Source organism: Monodelphis domestica, chromosome 2, assembly GCF_027887165.1.
Source record: "Monodelphis domestica isolate mMonDom1 chromosome 2, mMonDom1.pri, whole genome shotgun sequence".
Lineage (NCBI taxonomy): Eukaryota > Metazoa > Chordata > Mammalia > Didelphimorphia > Didelphidae > Monodelphis > Monodelphis domestica.
In genome coordinates this window covers 356,900,554-356,921,524 of record NC_077228.1, presented here as the reverse complement: position 1 = coordinate 356,921,524, position 20,971 = coordinate 356,900,554, and the positions used below count along the sequence as shown (strand labels likewise).

The 20,971-nt window shown below is 35.9% G+C and overlaps 1 protein-coding gene across 2 annotated transcripts in view; it reads left to right on the top strand.

Moving 5' to 3' along the window:
• The first annotated feature begins 13,994 nt into the window (after positions 1-13,994).
• GPR63 (G protein-coupled receptor 63) overlaps positions 13,995-20,971 on the top strand; it is a 60,348-nt gene continuing 53,371 nt past the window's right edge. Inside the window, exon 1 of one of the 2 annotated variants that reach the window (XM_016431198.2) lies at positions 13,995-14,811. The gene's annotated coding sequence lies outside the window, so the exon portion shown is untranslated. Of the gene's footprint in view, positions 14,812-14,838; positions 15,375-20,971 lie in introns of those variants that run through there. The other variant, XM_056818614.1, reaches the window with a different exon arrangement.

The following is a 20,971-nucleotide window of genomic DNA, read 5'->3' as shown; positions in this document are numbered from 1 at the left end:
TAGTGAGCAGGGATGAGTGGATAAAATAAAGGTTTTTTGAAGAAAGGAAAGACATGGACATATTTTTAGGTAATAGTTGGACAGGGGACAGAGATTCAAGATAAATGAGAAAGAGGGGATGACAGAAGAAGCAATATTATGAAAGAGATGGAATGGAATGCAATTATTTGTGTTGGCACAGGATTTTACCTCACTAAAGAGTAGGACAACTTCTTTAGGAGTGACAGGAGTGCAGGAGGATATGGTGGCAGAAGGTCTATAATGATGTGAGATGAAGAGTGAAGAAAATGAAACTCTCAGTCAATGGTCTCAGTTTTTTCAATAAAATATCAGCTTAGAGAATGGGGGAGAGAAGCAATAGGAGAGGATAAAAAGGGTTAAAAAATTTTGAAAAAACTGTCATGGAAAGTGAGATATTGTTCTTCAGTCCAACTCTGTGACACTGTGGGCATCTGCATACCAATATTGTCCATGTAGTTTTCTTGACAAAATATTGGATTGGTTTGCTATTCCTTCTCTAGTGGATTTATACAGAATTTAAGGGACCTGCCCAGGGTCACACGGATAGTAAGTATCTGAAGTTGAATTTGAACTCAAGCTATTCAGAATCTAGACCCAGCATTCTATCCACTGAGCCCTCTAGATGCCTGGAAAAAGGATTATCTAGTCTCACTGGGAACCCAATTGTGGTTGTGTAACATAATATTGTAGTGGATACAATCAAAATAATTTTTAAAAAATTTTCTCCAAATGTAACTGTTAAATGCATGTGAGAGTTTGGGAAATAGAAACATGTATCCAGAACAAACAGCCATGTTATAGTCCTGCTTTATACAATGCCTTCAGGAATTCATGATCCAAAGGTTTAACTTGTCCCTCCCAATGTCATCCACAACTTTGATAAGCATGCTGGACAAATCTCTCTCTAAGCCAGGAAACCAAAGAACATTAGAAATAGATGTGTTCTCATAGACTGAGGCTTCCCTCCTTGTCTATATTTGAACTAAAACTGAGGCCCAAGAGAGGTAGGGATTGTTGTAGCTCACACAGCTAAAAAATGGAAGAGGTGAGAAGGAAAAACTGGGCTTCTCACTCCAAGTTCAGGGTTGTTTCTGATACAAAGTCACTGATAAAAATATTGAGAAGAAAAGAAACAAGGACAGAATACCAAAGCACTCCATTAAGTGTGACTCTAGAGAAGACTAGTATCATGGAGTCTTGGATTTGGAAGGGACCTCAAAGTCATGTAGTCCAAACCACACACACAACATACTCCAAAATGGTCACACAACCTCTGCTTGAAGACTTTCAGTGAAGGAGAATCTTTTTTTTTCGTCATTTTCAGTAGTATCTGACCCTTAATGACCCCATTTGAGGTTTCCTTGGCAGAGATACTGGAGTGATTTGTTATTTCCTTCTCCATCTCATTTTACAGAGAAAGAAACTGAGGCAAGCATTTCAGGCCAAATTTGACCTCATCTTTCTGACTCTAAACCTGATGCTTTATCCACTGAGACACCTAGTTACCCTGAAGGAGAATCTACTACCTCCTAAATCAGTCCATTTTATTTTTTCTATAATGCTAACAAGGAATTTTTTTTTTTGTTTTCCTGAATCTTGAGCTGCAACATGACTCTGCAACCACTAACTCTTACTTTTAATTCTTCCTTCTGGGGCCAAACAGTACAAATATAATCTTCTATCTACATAATAGTTTTTCAAATGCTTGATAATATCTGTCTCATTCTCTTATGTCTTATCTTCTCCAGACCAAAGATTTCCAATTCTTTCAAACTATGTTCATACTGCATGGAATGGAGACCCTTCATGAGGCAGATAGGGAGCACAGTATATATAGTGATGGACCTGGAGTTACTTGTGTTCAAATTTGACCACAGATACTTACTAACTCTGTGACCTCAGGCAAATTACTTAACCTCTGTTTGCTTCATTTTTATTTTTATTTTATTGCAAAATGAGGACAATAGCACCTGTAACATAGCATTGTTGAAAGGAACAAATGAGGTAATGTTTGTAAAGAACTTAGCATAGTGCCCAGAACACAGTAGTTGTTCTAGAAATTCCTCCCTTGCCTTCTCTTGCCTTCCCTTGGCTTCCCTTCCCTTGACTTCCCTTGGCTTCCATTGGCTCCCCTTAGCTTCCCTTCCCTTCCCTTCCCCTGGATTCCGTTCCCTTCCCTTCCTCTATTCACCATTCTAGTTGTCCCCCTCTCCAGTTTACCAATATCTCTCCTAAAATATAGTTCCCACAGTATTCCAGATATTTGATTATTGTAGAATACAATAGCTTTGGACTGTCACTTACCTAGACATAAACTATGTATTTCAATATAGACTGGGATCAGATTATATTTCTCTGACTGACAAATCACACTTTAAACTGGGATGGAATCTGTGAACTGAAGACCTGTTGGAGGAGAGGATAGTGGGGAGATTCAGCTTCTTATTGAATCTTCTTACTTATCTTGAGTTTCAACTCCCAATTAATAATTTTTGTTTTCCCATTTCCAGTTCATAGACTATTATGATTGTTAGAGAAAACAGAAGACAAAAAGGGAATGAACCCTTCTCTTTTTCACTTAATCACCTGTTATAATCATCTCATTTACTCCATGCAAAATCTCTTTTTTTGGTCCTTTGGTTATGTAAACTTATATTGAGCTGGATTAGAAAAATTTTAGATACATTCTTTATATGTGTGCCTTTTTTACCTGCTAAAGCTTCTATAAATAAAATATGATTTTCTTCTCATTTTCTCATACTAAAATCAGGATAGGATAAATTGCTAATACCATAGGCATTAATCTTTGAAGAAAGGAACATGGCAGAAATAGTTTAGTTATGGCAGCATAATTGGTACTAGTAAGCTAAAACATTATTCTAGCTATTTCTTCCAACACTGAACACTTCATAGTCCTTCTTTCTACATAGGTATTTCCATCTCCATTTGACAGACACTAAAAGTTCCTGGAAAATGTCTATTTACCCACTTGCTTCTACTCAGCACTTCAATGAATCAAAAGAGAACCATTAGAACTACACACTAAGAGGAGAAAAGTGAGTCATCCTGGGATGTATAAGTCAATTGTAGTCTCACTAAATGGAAAAATGAACTCTCATTGGTCATCATGTCATAGAGTCTCAGAAATGAAAGAGACTGTCTTTGTGAAAATTTAATAGGTTAGATCTCTTCCCCAACTAATATTTCTAACCTTTCAAGCCCCTACTCTTCCTTCTCAGTTGCTTTCCTCTTCCTAGTATTCAAACTAGAAAATCATTATAGACTGACAAGTAGTTAATAGCTATGGTATTTTCAACTGAAGCCAATACTAATTAATGTTCTTCTTATACAAGCTTTGTACATAGACAACCAGCTGAATAAGTACAGTTTGCTGCAGGAATGTTAATTCCCTAGATTGCTGGTAATAGTATGATCTTGTAATAGTAAATATATAAAAGGGGTGTCAGTGAAAGAAGCATTTACTAGATACTTTAAGAATATTCATGGAGTTAATTGCTAGCTTCATAGAGTATCATTCTTTCTTGCTGGCTTGTGAATATACCAGTACCTGCCAATTTTGTTGTATTTCTTAACTTGTGAGAAGCAAAATGTTCTGGTGCTATAACGAAGAGCAATAAATATTGCAAAGTCTTTCTGAGGGCATCACAGTTTTATCATTATGAAAGAGTATTTCCTGGGAATATGGTTAACTTCATTATCCAGGGCAATCAATGAGTGTAGCTATTACATAACAGCAGGCTATTTAGAAACCTGAGACTTATTTCCAAGTTCTATTTTATGACACCAAAAATAACTGGTCAATTTAAAGAATTCAATTAAAAAGAAATAGTCTATCTGTGAGGAAATCAGCTAAACTACTGAAAATGTGAATTCTTCTAGCTATAACCTATCACTAATAAATGGGCCTCTAATCTTCACCTTCATTGGCTCTCTCTATGCTAGATCCTTGCAGATCTTCAAAGTTAATTTTTCATTTGGAGATAATTGAATTTTTCCCTAAATTTGTTTCCAGGGATTCATGTCTCCATTGAAAAATAACCATCTTTGGAATAAGATTTGACAATGAATATTCTTATTTATGTTTGAATTATTTAAATTTGTTCTGGTATATAATTAAAGGTATAATGTACATGTAAAAGGAATTCAAAATTTGTGAAGTGTTAACATATAACAAAATTTTGAAGATGAAATTTTTTACATGGGGTTCATTTTAATCTCAATTCACCTCTTTATACATTTATCTTTCACTATTTCAAATACCCTTAAATTAGTGGGAAGTAGACTGTTACCATGGAGAAAGAAGACTAGATTTGGAGTCAGAAAATTTGGGTTCCATTTCTGACCCTTTCACTGTTACTAATATATATAAAGGAGTAATATGAAAAACCCAAGTAATATGATTGGTATAGTATTAAACAAACATTAAATTTAGCAATTATTGCCAATTTGATTTTTATTGGAATGGCCCTTATATTAATACTTCTCTAAATATTTGTCTCCTTTTATTTCTTTTAAGACTTTTGTATTTTATACATTGGAAAAGATAATCTGACCTGATTGTGAAATGATTTAAATGTCCAAATGAGTTTGTAAAGTGAAACACTAAAAATCTTGCTAATACAAGCAAGATGAAGTAAGGATGCTCCTCTCTCTACTATGATTCAAATTTGTTCTACATATGCTAACTATAGTAATAAGACAAGAGAAAAAATAATCTAGAAGAAGTCTATAAACATTTGTAAAGAGGAAACAAAACTATTTCTATTTGCAAAAAATGGAATAATATACTGAAAACCTCCAGAGAGTCAACACATGAGTTGAGAAGACAAATGATTGTAGCAAGTTTGCTGGACATAAAATTAAAATGCACAAATCACCAGCATTTTAGTTTATTATTCATTTTTAAAAGGAAGAAATAAGAATAAAAGAAATTTCATTCAAAATAATTATAACATGTATAAAACATCATGGAAATATGCTACCAAAAATGTACAAGATTTAGAAAATAAACTATAAAACAATCTTAATAGAATAAAGGGAAACATAATTGGAGAAGTATTAATTGTCCATGAAAGGATCATACCAATAGAATAAAAATGGCAATAATAACTAAATTGATTGGATATTAATGCTATACAAATCAAATTACTAGGGTAGATATGATTTTAGAACTGGATCAAGTAATGAAAAATTTAATTTGGGAGGACAGAAGCTCTGGCATCTCAAAGAAAATAAAAAGAAAAAAGTATAAAAGAGGCATACCATTACCATATGTTAAACTATTCTTTAAAACTATTTGGCACTGGTTAAAAAACAAAATAAAAAACAAACAGAAAGTCAGATGAGTGAAGCATATTAGATAAATTAGAGAAAAAATTAAATTTTCCCATGTTTTATAAATCTAAGAACATAAATTATTGGAAGAAAGACTTTCTTTTTTGACAAAAATGACTAGGAAAACTGGGGAGTAGTTTGTCAGAAATCATACACCACAAAAAACTCAAAATGGATATGTAATCTGAATATAAAGGTCACATCATTTTTTTAAAATGGGCAATTTTGACTATGTAAAATTTTAAAATCTTTATCACAAATAAAATTAAGATAGAATTAAATGAGAAATTATAGAGTAGAAAAATTACATTTATTATAACTGATAAAAAATGGACAGTCAAATCAGGCAAGAATTTGAAACAAAAAACCAGAGACATTCTCTAAAAGATAAATGATCAAAGGATGAGAACAATTTTCAAAAAAAAGATTTTCATTCCATAAATGACCATGTGAAAACACTCTCTAAATGACTAATAATAAAGAAATAAAAATAAAACCTCTCTAAGTATTCATTTGAATTTTTTTAAGTGGCAAAGACAAAAAAACAATGAAATAGTCAGTGTTGGAGAGATAGTGGAAAGAAAGGCACACTGATGAACTATTCTAGGAACTGGTTAGTAGTCTAATAATTCTGGATTTCAATTTCAAATTATCTAAGAAACTGACTGAACTGTTTATACATATATATATATATATATATACACACCCTAAGAAAGGTATAAAGACAGAAAGAAATATCCAGTATAGTCCCAAATATTCAAAGCAGCACTCTTTATGGCAACAAAAAGCTAAAAACAAAGTAGACACCCATCAGTTATGGAATTTCTTTAAAATATGGCAAATTAATTTAATGAGCTGTTAATAAGAGCACAGTGCCCTTAGCCTCAGGTCACTAAAATTGAACTCAAATTTTAGAAAAGATCATCTATATTCTCAATATAACCTTCCTTTCCTCCCTCCCATATATCAACCACTTATAACAAATAATGAAAAAAATGAGAAAACAAACAATTTGATAGCTGAAGAATAATCTGACTTCATATAAGGTATTCCATTCCCCAAAGCCCTCCTCTACAAAGAAGGAGATGATGTACATTCTTATATCTTTTCCTTTGGGACCATGCTTATAATTTTGAAGCATTCAGTTTCCCTATTGTTGTTGTTGTATTCCACTTACATAATTATCCTCATTGTGCATATTGTTGGTACAAATTACTCTAACTTGCATCAGTTCACAAAGGTCTTCTTATGCTTCTTATATTCATCATACTTATAAGTTCTTATACTACAGTAAAAATCCTTTTTTACAGTAAAAAAAATTATAGTACATTCATGTACTATAATTTGTTTATCTTCCTATTAATTGCCATCTACTTTGTTTCCAGGTTTTTTTTTTGGCTATAGCAAAAGAATAGCTATAATATTTTGATGTATCTGGGGCATTTCTTTTTGTTATTAACCTTTTTAGTTAACTGAAGCTCAAAGAAGTATACTAAGTTGTTACCAAGATCAAAGGACAGTAAGCATCACAGCTGAGATTCAAGTCTAAATCTTCTTACTCTAAGTCCTGTTCTTTCCTCCCTCCACCATGGCTGCTTTTTGATAGCAGGTATATGCAAAGTAGAAAATGATGAAATAATGAAATATGGAAAAGAACTCTGTTATAAAACTGACTAGACTGAAATCTCTAGAGCCTAATTGTAATTATGAGAGATTTGTCTACTCTGCTGGTGATAAAATAAAATCTTGCAAATATATTATGTTCAGAACAAAAAAATCTTGCTGGTAGTAAATATTACCACTTAATAAAGTGGTAAGGTCCTTGATCTTCAAATATTTTCTTGAATACAGACACTCAAAATGTCTACTTATATTTGTAAGCTATGCTCTAAGTATAATCAAAAGTATTTCCATGAAATTTACAGAAAATCTCACTGGCAGAATAATTACACACATGTAAATAAATACAAAGGTACAGGGAAGATGGAAGGATATATATATCCTTCCATCTGAAAGTTTCTATGAAACTGCACATATAATTATAGTCTGGGAAATAGACTTTTTCCTAAGTTTTGGGTTCAGTTTTAGTGACCTGAGGCTGTTAAGGGCACTGTGCTCTTATTTTGAGGTTGTTTAAGGCAGCAATGTGAAACTCAAAAAGAAAAGAGGACATAAAACTATAATTAGGGATCCCTGTGGGCCTCATATTAACTAAGAAAACAAGATATAAAAATTATGTACTTTATTATCATTTTATTAATTTTATTAAATATTTCCCTATTACATTTTAAAATGGTTCCAGTAGGCTCTGAATTATTGTCAGCTACATGTGGCCAGCAGGCTATATATTTGATACTTATGTTTTAAGGAAACCTTTTACAAATGCAAGATAAACAGTTCAGGTACCTGTGAATTCACCAGTTGATAAATTGAGTTTCTGAATTGATGAGAAAAAGTAAGCATGGGACTTATAAAATTCCTTTATTTTTAGAGAGGATGCATTTGTGGATTGCTCTATCATTCTATATATGTCTATTGGGCCAAGGGGAAAGTTAAGATGGTGATGCTCTAAGAACACCCAAACCTTATTCCAAAGAACCAAAAAAAAAAAAAACCAAAACAAAACCCCCAACAAAGAAAAAACCCTAAAACTTCAAAATGAATTTCAAAAACAATAAAATACAGGGTGAAACAATATTATAGTCTAAGATAATGTAAAAGAAGAACAAGAAAGACCTGTATCACTGGAGTAAGAGGTGAGAGCAGTCCAGTAATATGCAGTTCTTGTAGGAACTCAGCAGGAGGAGCATCCAAGCACACTCAAAAGAACTTGGCAGATGTGGAACAAAATTAAGCTCATTCCAGCACACTTGGAACCTGGAGGAAGCTGGGGACAGAATTCCCTCCACCCCTTGAACAGAGTTGAATTTCAACATAGAGGCAATGTGATTATGAAAAAAAAAAAAGCTGGAAAAGTGAGCAAAAGAACCTGATCTTATAAGGTACTTTAGTGACAGGGAAAATCAAAATACAAACCTAGAAAAGGACAACAATGCCAAAAAAGAAACAGGTGAAGCCTCAAAAGAAAATTTAAAAGGATTTCTGGCTTCCCTACCAAAAAAATTGAAAGGATCCTCCAATGACATCCTGAAAGATAACCCAAATAAAAAACTCCAAGAATGATTACAGCCAAATTCTAGAACTCTGAGGCCAAGGAGAAAATACTGCAAACAGAAAAAAATTCAAATATCATGGAACCACAGTCAGGATTACATAGTACCTAGTAGATTCTACATTAAAGTACCAAAAGGAGTAGAATATGATATTCCATAAGGTACAAGGATCTAGGAGTATTACCAAACATCATCTACCCAGTGAAACTGAGCATAATATTTCAGGGGAAGACATGGATATTAAATGAAATTGATTACTTCCAGGGATTCCTGATGGAAAGATCAGAGCTGAAAAGAAAATTCAATGATCATATTTGACCATCAAGTGAAGCATAAAAAAGGTAAGAAGAAAATAGAAAATACAAGTGATTCAATGTAATTAAACTAATTACATTAATATTTGGGAAAATAACTAGGGCACTTAAATTATCTGTGATATAATAGGTACTTAAGGTATTTAAAGTACTTAACATACTTAAGGTATTTATGATACTTAAGAACTTTATCACTAAGAGAGCAGGAAGAAAGAATAAACATAGACAAGGGGGCATTTTAATGAAATGATATCTGAAAAAACAAATTTAAGGGGTGAGAAAGGGTAATATACTGAGAGAAAGGAAAAGGAGAGATAAATGGGAGTAAATTATCTCACATGAGGAGGCACATAAGAGTCAATATAATGGAGGGAAATATGAGCTTGGGATCAGGCAATGCTTTAATCTTACTTCCATTGAAACTGGCTCAAAGAGTGAATAATATCCACCCTCATGTAGTTATAGAAATCTGTCTTACCATATAGGGAAATAGTAGGGAAAGGGAAACAAGAGATAGGGAGGATGTTCAAAAGGGAGGGTGAATTGGGGGATGTGGTGGCCAGAAGAAAAACACTTGTGAACAGGGTGAAGTTGAAAGAGGAGAAAGAGAAGAATAGATAGAGAAAAAATAAGATGTGGGGAAACACATCAATAATAACTGAATTAATGCTATTATTTATATTATGTTATGAATTAATGTTAATGGGATGAACTCACCCATAAAACAGAAGAGGATTGCAGAGTGGATTAAAATTCAGACTCCCACAATATGCTGTCTACAAGTACTGTATCTGAATTGGCTTTTGTGTAGAAGAGGTGGGGTAGATTTGTGCTGCTTTGCCACAGGGAGGGATTTATTTATCTTTTTTTGTATAATGAACTCCTTTGGCAATCTATTGAAACATTTGGATTTCTTGGGATAGTATTTTTAATGTATAAAATAAAAACATGAGATTAAAAACAAAGTCAATTACTTTGAAATAGTTATCAAAAAATTGACAAATAGCAGGTAAAACCCTACCCTATAAAGCAGAATCAAGAGAGTGAGGCAAAAGTTGGAATTGATGTTAAGGGAAAAAAATACCAAATGAATCCAGCTTCAGACACTTACTGGCTATTGAACCCTGGGTAAATTATTTGATCTTTGTTTGCCTCTGTTTCCTCATCTTTGTAATGGGGATAATAATAGCACCTATCTCCCAGAGTTGTGAAAATCAAATAACATAATACTTGAAAAGCACTTAGCACAATTCCTGGAATATTGTAAATGCTATATAAATGTTGGTCATTTTTGTTGTTATTATTATTAGTTTGTTGTTATTATTATTAGCTGTTATTATTATTAATTAGTAGAGCTGTCCTAAAGTAGTATGGACTATCTCAGGATTCCTCTTCACTGAATATCTTCAGGAAAATATTGTATGGCTGCTTGATAGGGATGATGAAAAGTAGATTCTCATTCAGATATGGGTGGAATTAGAAGGTCTATTAGATGCTCTCTAATTGTGTGCACAGATAAATCACGAGTGTAGGAGATAGGACCTGAAAATAATAAGCACATTCTCAGACTGAAGGACTGTCTTTTGAAACAGATCTGTGAATAAGGGTCATAAGCATCATCATGGGCAACCTTATCTTTGAATACAAGTAATAATGATCAAGGTCTTCTAAAATCTGCTACCTATTATCAGGGTAAGTTGCTATCTTTTTGGAACTTTCATTTCGTCATGTACAAATTGAACAAGTTATTCTTGAAAATCTATAATGTTTCTTCTGGCTCTGACATTCTTTCATTAAATGCTATAGTAGTGCCCTTTTGTACAGGGGCATGAGACACAATTTAAAAGTCCATTTTAATTCTTAGTAGATAGTGTAAGAAAAGGCCCAATGTGAGGAGGAGGTTGTCTAAATGGAAGTTTAAAAAATGAGCTAAGTGAAAAAAAAAATTTCTCCAGGCTTTGTTTCTTATTAGAACTGATGATGGAGAAGTACAAGAGCTGGCAAATCAGGTTAAGATGTGTTATTAAGATTAAGAAGTCACATTGTTCATACAATTTTTAGAATGAGATGGTGAATATCCCAATTAAATTGTACTGTTTCATCACCAGTTAAGTTAATTAAATAAAATAGCATTTACTGACAACTAGAAAAGGCTGCACACACATATTTACTAACTCCATAGGAATGGAATGCAAAGGGGAGAATAGTAATAATAAAACTGGAAGATAGAAAATTATTGGTAGACTATACATTGGTAGATTGCATTATGAATAGGAACCTGCAATTGAACCTATAAATCAGAGTTAAGTCTTCACAAGTATAAGCTGTTGAATGACCTAGCACAAGGAGCAAAATCTCCAATGATCTCCAAAGACCTTGAGCAAATTAATTGACCCTTCAGGCCTTGTTTTCTTATCTATTAAAGAATAAGTCTATTCTGGGTGGCCCAGTGGATGGAGTGCTGAGCTTGGATTTAGAAAGATTCATATTCAAATATTGCTTGAGACTCTTCCTAGCTGTAGGACCCTTTAAAAGACATTTAAGGTTTCAGTTTCCTCATCTGCAAAATGGGAATAATAATTATATATATGTATATATATATATACATATATATTGCTTTGTAAAACTCAAAACCCTGTATAAATGCTATTACAAGTTTCCTCTTAGTCCTAAAAAGTTCCATTATTTTAAAAACTTTCAGAAAGAAGGCATTTGAGAATCATGGGACTCTTCCTATCTGCTTATTTTTGCATCTATCATTCAGTTTCATACATTATGTTTTTCACAAATTATCTGTTAAAGATCAAGAAGTCCCATGCCTTTGATGTCTTTTGAAGAAAAAATATATACAGAATGAAAAGGGTGGCAAATAATGTCCAGTTAATACAAATACTTCATATTTTATAAGGTAATGAGGGATAGACATGCATAAATTGCTTCTGTAAAAGTCTCCAGGTAGGAGAAGCTGGTGAGCTTAATTCCAAGGGAGTCTTGATAACATGTAATTAGAAATGCCTTCAAGAGACCTTAGAGCTTGGAGTATGTAGACATTCTTGAACTGGTTCTGCACTGCTAACTGCATAATGAGGCGAATCTTTTGTGACTAGCTTTGTTTCTAGAATTTGGGGAACCAGTAAAAAGAGTGAGAGCTTCTGCCACCCCTTCTCTTCAACTTCTCTTGATCTTTGACTCCTCTGACATTGGCATTCAATGAGATATGGTGCTGTAAAGTTAGGCCTTGAGTCTTTTCTTGAAGACTAACATGACCCCATTAAGTTTACAGATTAGGAAAGTAAGCCTAATATGCTTTATATATATAGTTTTATCCTCAAATAATACTCAAAAATCCTTGTGAAAATGAATATGTTTCCTATATATATATAGTTTTATCCTCAAATGATACTCAAAAATCCTTGTGAAAATGAATAATGTTTCCTATATATATATAGTTTTATCCTCAAATGATACTCAAAAATCCTTGTGAAAATGAATATGTTTCCTATATATATATATGTGTGTGTGTGTATATATATATATATATATATATATATATATATAGTTTTATCCTCAAATGATACTCAAAAAACCTTGTGAAAATGTTTTTCAGAGAGAAATAATTTGCAAGTCATTTTACAGATGGAGAAACAGGATCAGGATGACTAAGTGAATCATCAAAGGGTACATGGCTAGTACTCAGTAAAGTTAGGACTTAAACAGAGGTCTTCTGACAGTAAGTGCAATGTTTTGCACTTCCCACCATGCTATGTTTCATTAATTCTTCCTCACCATCCCAGTATAAAAGTAGCTTCATATCTTCCTTCTTTCTCCCCCAGAAGGTGCTTATTCCAGTGGGTTATGGCAAGAAACAGACTATTCTAATGGAGAGAGAGTAGCAACAATAATGATTAGAATGGCAAAAATAAGAGGAAGGAGAAACAAAAGAGTGGAAAATTTTTGCATGGAAATCAGACTGTACTGGCTTTTGAGAAAATGTTAATTTAAATTTTAATCAAAATGGCTATACTGTCCTTGCTCTTACATGAAACCTAGGCTCTCCCTTGAATGAAGGATAGTCGTGGTGCCATTTTGATGCTTTTGGTTGGGATATTGCTACCCATCAGTTCCTCCCTGGTTGTGGGGACCACAGTGGGTTGTATAGACTGGGGAAAGGTATTCCTGATACTGCAATTCAATCAGAAAGGGAATCATTTAGTCATTTCCTTGTTGAATTGAATATGACAATTGTGCCCCCTATGTGTGGTCTAAGGTAGACTGAACCTTTACTAAGCTGCAAAAGGACTTGAGTTAATTATGAAGCAAATACTTAAGTATCGCAAAGATGGGAATTTTCTGGTTTAAAAAAAACGGTTTGCATTTATACAAAGTAATACAAGATGTCTCTCTTTGCACACACACCTTTTCTGACTTTCCCCAGCTCATATTGCACTCTAGGAAGTTGCCTTTTTTGCTCAATCCCAGTTCTGGCTCCTGTAGGCAGGGGCAGGTGCCAGCTGTAAATGCAATGAAGTGATAGAAAAATGGCCTTGCACCCTCCCACGGAAAACTCTTCCGGGAAAGGACGGTTGTAAATTAGTCAGAGGCCAAGGGAAAGAAAGGAAAGGGGAACCTTTGGTGAGTCATGTTCTTAATCTTGAAATCAAGGTAGGAGATAAGTATTGCCAAGTGGCAGTTCTCCAGAGGAAGATGCTGCAGCCTCATAAGAGGCATCGAGTCTAAGGACTCGGCGGCCCTGGTCGTCTCTGCCACCTTGTGCCAGTGATACCTTTGAAACCAGCTTCTGCCTAAATCAAGAATTTCTGAGATTAGCGAAGGCCCATGAGTCGCGATCCGCCCCAGGTCCCTGGCATTGGCAGGGGGCTTCTTTAGTTCTTCCAAGGGCTGGTCTCTTGGTCGGACCAAGAAGCAGACTTTCTAGGCAGGCTGAGTTACCTTCCTCAAAAGCTTGGCTCTAGTAAGTCTAGGAGAGGAAGGGGCGGGAAAGGGGAGAAGCTGGGGGCCGGGCTGGAAGGCGAGACCCGGAGCCATGTGCAGCAGTCTGGCCTGGAGACCCGACATTCTATTGGGCAGTTGGGGGAGCCGGGGGAGGTGCTGTGTGGCGCGGCCCTAAACCGGAGAGGATCCAGGGCTTCTGGAGGTGCGGGATGTTCTGGGGCTGAGCTCCGAAGCTGGGGCGGCGCCACGTGCAAGCTCCTGGAATTTGCTGTCCCTCCTCCCCCCAACCCCATCCCACCCTCCTTTCTGTCTCGCTCCTCCTGCTTGCGCGGGCTGCTGCTGCAGCTGCTGCGGCGCCGACGAATGCTTTGAGTCTTTAAAACCTCTGCATGGGGCGGGAGCGCAGCCCTATTTGCTGGAAGTGGTGAGGCGAAGGTGGAAGAGCAGCCAGGCGGAGATGGGAACCCCCCGTCTGCCTTAGTGAAACCTAAGACATCGGCCTTGAAGTGTCTGTTCAGAGCTCTCTTCCTAGGAAGATGTGTCTAGGACACGCAGCCAAAAAATATCTGTGTAGCAGAGACCGACCCAGGCGCAGCCCCGTTCTCTTTCCAAAAAGGGGACGTCTCCTTTAAGGAGGGAGCCGTGGGTTACCCGGGAAGGGGGCCGGACACCCTGTGCAAATAGAGACAGCTGCAGAAGCGGTTCGCGAGCGATGCTCTTCTTCACTTTCGGCTTCAGCTCCCGCCGCCACTGCTTCTCTCTCCCCTCCTCCTCCTCCTCCTCCTTCTCTTCCTCCTCCTCCTCCTCCTCCTCCACCTCCTTTGCCTCCTTCTCCTCCTTCTCTTCCTCCTCCTCCTCCACCAGCCTGCTCGAGAGCTTTTGTTTTCCGGCGCCGAGGAGAGAGCTGCTATGTCCGGAAAGTTCCCAGAGGAATCAGCTCGGGCCACGCTGCTTGGGCTCCGCTGGGATTCCCTGGGCTTTGTCCTTTGTCCGAGGTGAGACTTCGGACTCCTTACTCGCGGGTTTCGTAGGTGGGTGGTGGAAACGGTCTTTGAAGCGGGACTGCTGGGGGTAGGAGGACTGGAGGGCTTTCTGTCTTTCTGTTCTGGGGCATTTCTCGGAATGCGCCTAGGTACGTGGGAGCCTGTGGCAAGCAGGCTACCAGAAGATGCAGAAGTTCGGGCGGGGGGCTGGGCATTTTCGGGCAACGCGAACCTAGTTGCAGTTGGGGACATTTTCTGCATCGGAGCCCCCTTCTGCACAAGGAAGACTCCTGGCAGCAGTGGCCTTTTCCAGAGGAAATGACAACCGGTAGACTAGGTGGACACCCATTTCCCTTGACACTTGCTCCTTCTGTTATCGTCCTTTCAGTCCCTAAACCCTAACCCACTCTTCTCCCTCCCCTTTCTTTCCCAGAGTAGGAGGGATCCTCAAGCAATTAGGCCTCCTGGAAATCAAAGTACTAAGAAGCACAGTTTGGCATATGATTCCAGATCTTTCAAGTGTCCAGAATCTCAGGTTCAGAAGGTGGCAGGTTGAGGATGGAAACCTTTTGAACGTAAGGACCACGTCCCGGCATTTTCATATTTAAATATCACTTTGTCTTATTAACTGGTATCTGTTGAACTGACTGAAGAAAGCCGGTAGGCAGCTTTAGGGTTGGAATAGAAGGGGTTTGTGAAAGGCAGCCAATTAAGGGTCATAGAGTGCCTTTTAATATTATTGAGCTGGAGGCAGATGTATAGTTGTCTCTTTCATTGTTTCCCTAGTTATATTCTCCCGGCTACCTTCGTTTCCGATTGTTTTCTTTAGCCAGGTGCCTTCCTTCCCTCCCTCTTCTGCTCCCTTCTTGTCCCCCACCCCATTTTGGGATTATGCAGTTTTGCCGATAAAGCCTCCCCACCCCCATCCCTCCGGGGCACAGGCTTTTACTAAGGATAACCGTTGTAGTTGAAGGAACATCTCCTCCATACCATTTTGTCACTTCTACACCCCTCCCCCCCCATTCCCGTTCAAGTTATAAATGAGTACTTGCTGGAAAATTTAGACTATATACTAATACAAATGGGAAATCCAGGTATTCCTCCAATCATGCTGCAATAGACTATATACTAATACAAATGGGAAATCCAGGTATTCCTCCAATCATGCTGCAATGCCCAGGGAAAATGTAATGGTATTATTTTACCCCTGTCTCTTTATATATATTTTTTCAATCTTTCCTCATCATTCTATTTGGTGAATTTGCTTTTCCTTCAGTCTTAGTTTGAGAGAGCATAAACTGGTAAAAATACTATCATATCTAGGAATTATAATTGTCAGGCGTTATCTTACAATTCTCTTACTTGATTTTGTTGAGAGTATTGCTTAAGGAAAGGTAGAGGTCTTGATGAAACCAAAGATGATATGCATCAACATATAAGAAGGTTTTTTTTTTTTAATCATACTTGGTAGAAAGGATTTTTGTCTAGGAATAAGTCAACTTAGGTTCAAATCTTAGCACTGCTAGGTATTATAGAACCTTGTGCAAATCACAACTTCTCTAAGCTTTCTTTTCTTTATATGGGAGATGGAAAAGTCAAAGGATCATAGATGTAGAGAGGGAAGGAACTTTAAAGGTCTACTAGTCCAACTCCTTTGATTTATAGCCTAAAGTTTCTTTCAACTCTAAGACTTATAATTATTATAGACACCCTCTGCTCCTAATTGGTTAAGTTGCTTTGCCTCTTTGAGTGTCAGTTCTTTCATCTCTAAAATGAGGGCATAGGCAAAATTTTGTTGACATTTTTGTTTTAAAAATGAATAAAGATCTTTTTATAAGGTGAAGAGACTATGTAAACTGAACTGAAGAAAATGGTGGCAGATGAGTTTTTTTTTTAAAGTGTAAGAGTAAAAATAATTATTTTTGCTTCTGCCTTGGTGTGCTATTATATTCACAGAGGAATATAATGTATATGCTTGCAAAGTGGATCAATAGGGATTGTGAGAGAGTTCTATTTGTACCAGGAGAATTTTTATAGAATATTGTTCCAAAATAAACTTTCTTTTAAATTCTTACCTTCCATCTTAGAATCAGTACCAGATATTGGTTCTGATAGAAGAACAGTAAAGGCTAGGCAATTGTGATTAAGTGATTTGCCCAGAATCACACAGCTAAGGAAGTGTCTAATGTCAGACTTGAACCCAGAGCATCTGGTCTCTAGGCTTGGCTCTTCTCTGACTGTCTCCCACTCCCACCTAGCTCTCCCCTAGATAAATTTCTAATATTCTCAAATTATGTTTAGACAACGACGATCTCTGAGTGCAATATTTTCACAGTCCTTTAAAAATATAAAGACTAACCCCTTTACCACCCTTCTGCCCCCAAATTTAATACCTAAAAATTTGTGTGGTGAACTGAAAAATATTTGAAAATCAATTGCTTGGGTTTAAGTCAAACACCAAAAAATTCCCATTAAACTCTATTTACCTCTTTATTTCAGAATTTCTGGACACTAGAGAGAGAGAAAAAAAATGAAGACAGGTTCATTATAATGGGTTCCCCAGCTGCTTTAAAATAGCCCCTAGGATTTTATTGATTAGTTCTTATACACAAATTTTAGAGTTGAGTTTATTCTCCCTGATTTATAATAACAGCTGTTTTGTGAGTGTTTCTCTTTGAACATTTTAAACATTGTTATGAAATGTGCATTTACATTGTCATCACTGAGAAGACTAAGTCTTATTTGCCAAAGCATATGCCTCAAGAGCAGTTATAGGCATTAGAAGCAGTCCCTAGTGACTATCAATTTTTTGGTTAATTAGTATCAATTCCTTTTAATACTATTGTTTGTGTCCTGTGGTTTTTCTGTTTTTTATATGCGGACTCAACAGGACTTGTTCAAGGACCACAGATTAATGTCAGTTCTAGTCCACTCCCTTTACTGCCTTTTAAAAAGTATTTTTTCTGTCACAGTGCAGTCAAACTTTGACATTGTATTCTTATGCCCCAGTAATGCTCAGGCATCTCTAGTTTGCTTTCAGAAGAGTAATGCTCTTCATAAAATTATGTCCACCAGGGTAAGTTTTTCTTCTATGGTAGCTGCTTAAATTTGCTGGAGATTTTTCTTTTTTATCTTTAGCCATCAGTGCCTAGAGATTTATTGGGCAGATTAAAAGCACTTCCCCAGGAGTCAAGCTATATATAGATGAAGTCTGAGTATTCCATTTTGAGAAACATATTGGATATTGGATGAGAAAAAGGACCAGTAAATGGATTGTTTTAGTGTAACATTTAAAATTCATTGATTCAATGACCAGCATCTCTGTCTGACTGACTTTTTATCAGATTGTACATCATTGATATTTAAATTGACAAATCTGGGATACAAATATACATACATAATGTGCATATATCCATATACTTGTATACTGAATACATGTCTAAGTGTGTATATGATATATAATATTATATTATATATATAAAAGCTGTCAGCTGAAACAGTAGTTCTTAGATTTAGAGTGGAAGGGAATCTTTAGGGCTCATTGAACATAACCCCTTCCATTTTTCCAGAAGCCCAGAGAGATAAAAGGACTTCAATTCACTAAGCATTTATTTTGAACATATTTTATGTCTAACGCACTTTTTTGGCATCATGAAAATTAGCCCCCCTGGTCACAAGGAGCTTATACTCAAGTCTACTTAGGTAATAAGCAGAGCTGAAATGGGAACCTAGGTTCTCCAGTTCCAAATCCAGTAGCCTTTTACCTGGGCCACCCAGCCTATTTGACTACTAACTTTTGAGGGTGTTTTTTTTTTTTAATTTACTACTTTGACTGCAAGACCTATGGACATATTTCCTACTAGTTCCTCTTGCTGTCTTACATCTAAGAATTTTTTGTGCTTTTCAGTTCAGTTCCAAACATTAAGTACCTACAGGGTTCCATTTGCTGGGTTAGATACTATTAGAGACAGACAAAACTAAAGAAGTCCCACCTTCAGGGATGCTCTTCTTGCCTTTGACAGGAAAACGCTTTAAGAGCACTAAATACTCATTTTAAAACTTATTCTTAGGGCTTGAGAGCATTTAATTTTTTTGCTTCCATAAAATTATGCAATTAAAGACAAGGAATCAGCATTTTTTTTTGACTATTGAACTAAAACCATAGCATTTTAGAGATGGAAAAGGCTTTGCTAGTTGACAGCTTTTTTTTTTTTAGTGGGCATTTTCTTTTTTAGATCAGATGTGATGCTAATTTGAACTAGATTTGACTACAGAGTTTAGGTACTTTTGCAACCACAAAACATGAAGAACATTCCCAATAATTTGCAGTGTGGGCAGACTTGCATAGTATAGTGGAGGATTTGCTTCAAGCATTGAGCCATGCTTGGAAAAGATAATTTTAGAAACTGATGGCTTCTAACAGTTTTCAGTCTTTGAATTTTATGCCTTTGAGTCTTAAAAAAAGGTAAATTTAAAGTTATTGGAACCAACTTCTCTGCCACTTCCTTCTGCTCCCTATTAATTACAGATAAACATTTGCAGCCAAATGCTTTTAAGGGTTCACATACAAAAATGCTCATTAGAAAGGACAAAATTTATTAGACAATATTTATATAAGATCATAGATCTGGAAATCATAAGAAAACTTAGAGGTCATCTATTCTAAACATTTTACTTTTCATATGAAGAAACTGAGGCCCAGGGAGTTTAAGTGACTTGCTTAAGATCACATAAGTAGGGGCAGCTGGGTAGCCCAGTGGATTGAGAGCCAGGCCTAGAGATGGGAGGTCCTAGGTTCAAATCTGGCCTCAGATATTTCCCAGCTGTGTGACCCTGGGCAAGTCCCTTGACCCCCATTGCCTAGCCTTTACCACTCTTCTGCCTTGGAACCAATACACAGTATTGACTCCAAGACTGAAGGTAAGGGTTTAAAAAAAAAAAAGATCACATAAGTAGTATATGATAGAGCTGTGATTTGAACTCCCAAATTTAGCACTTTTTGTACAAACTAGTACAAACTAGTACTAGCAGTAGCTTGATGTGACAATATAGGACATAGTGGATTTGGAGTCAAGTCCCAGGTCTGCCATTAATTAGACACATGGCTGTAGTCAGAAAGATTACTTAACTTTGCTATCAGTTTCCTCAACTGTAAAATGGGGATAATAATACTTTATTAAATCTTTTTCATGAGTGTTTAATGAGACAGGTGGTTTTAAAAGTTGCGACTTTTGAACCATCATTACCTTGTGTGATTTTGCATGGTTGCCATAAATCACAGAATTGTAAATTTTGGAGGGACCCCAGACTGTATCTAGTCTCATTTCTTCCCCATTATTGTAATCCTTTTTATAACACACTCTGTCATTATTTCTCTGCTTTAATATTTCCTGTGATGGAAAATTACTGGCAACCCATTTCCTCATTGGACAATTAAAATAGTTAGAAAGTTCTTCATATATTGAACCTAAGCCAACCTCTGAGGAAATTCCATTGGTTAGTAGTATTTCTAGAATTTCCTCCAGATGGAAGCCAATTGACTTACATTGTATAATAATGAGATTTTTTTTTTTTCATTGCAGAAGACCTTTTTTTTTGGAACTATGGTTAACATCTAGATTGATTGCTTAATCTGTTCTCTAATGTGAATTTTTTTTATAAATAAGTTAATATTTAATATAAATTTATAATTTGTTTGTTTTTTGTTCTAGAACGTAAGCTATAATTTCTCCTCAGAGATTCTTTGTACCAATACATATGGTTTGGTTAGAACATAAAACTTTTGAAAAAATTTCAAAGTTTGAAAAAAATAGATATTTGTAAGGATCTCACCATCAAAAATAGAGAAACCCCAAAACTCTAGTTGACCAAGTGATTGGGTTTAAGGCCATAAAACAATTAAGAGGTAAATTCAGAATGAGAACTTTTTTTGAAGTTAATTAATGGCCAAATTCAAAGTGCTTTTAATTGAGAACAGTTCTTGTGATTGTCAGGAAAAAGGACTCAAATTAGAATTACCTAGTAAACTTTCGAGTGGCTACTGTGTTCCAGTCACTATTTTATACTTTCTGAAAAACTCCAGATTTTATCCATATGTGATTTATAGTCTAATTAAGAAGACAGGACATAGTCATATTCAAAGCCATTCCAAATGAGTGATTCTTGACTTTAC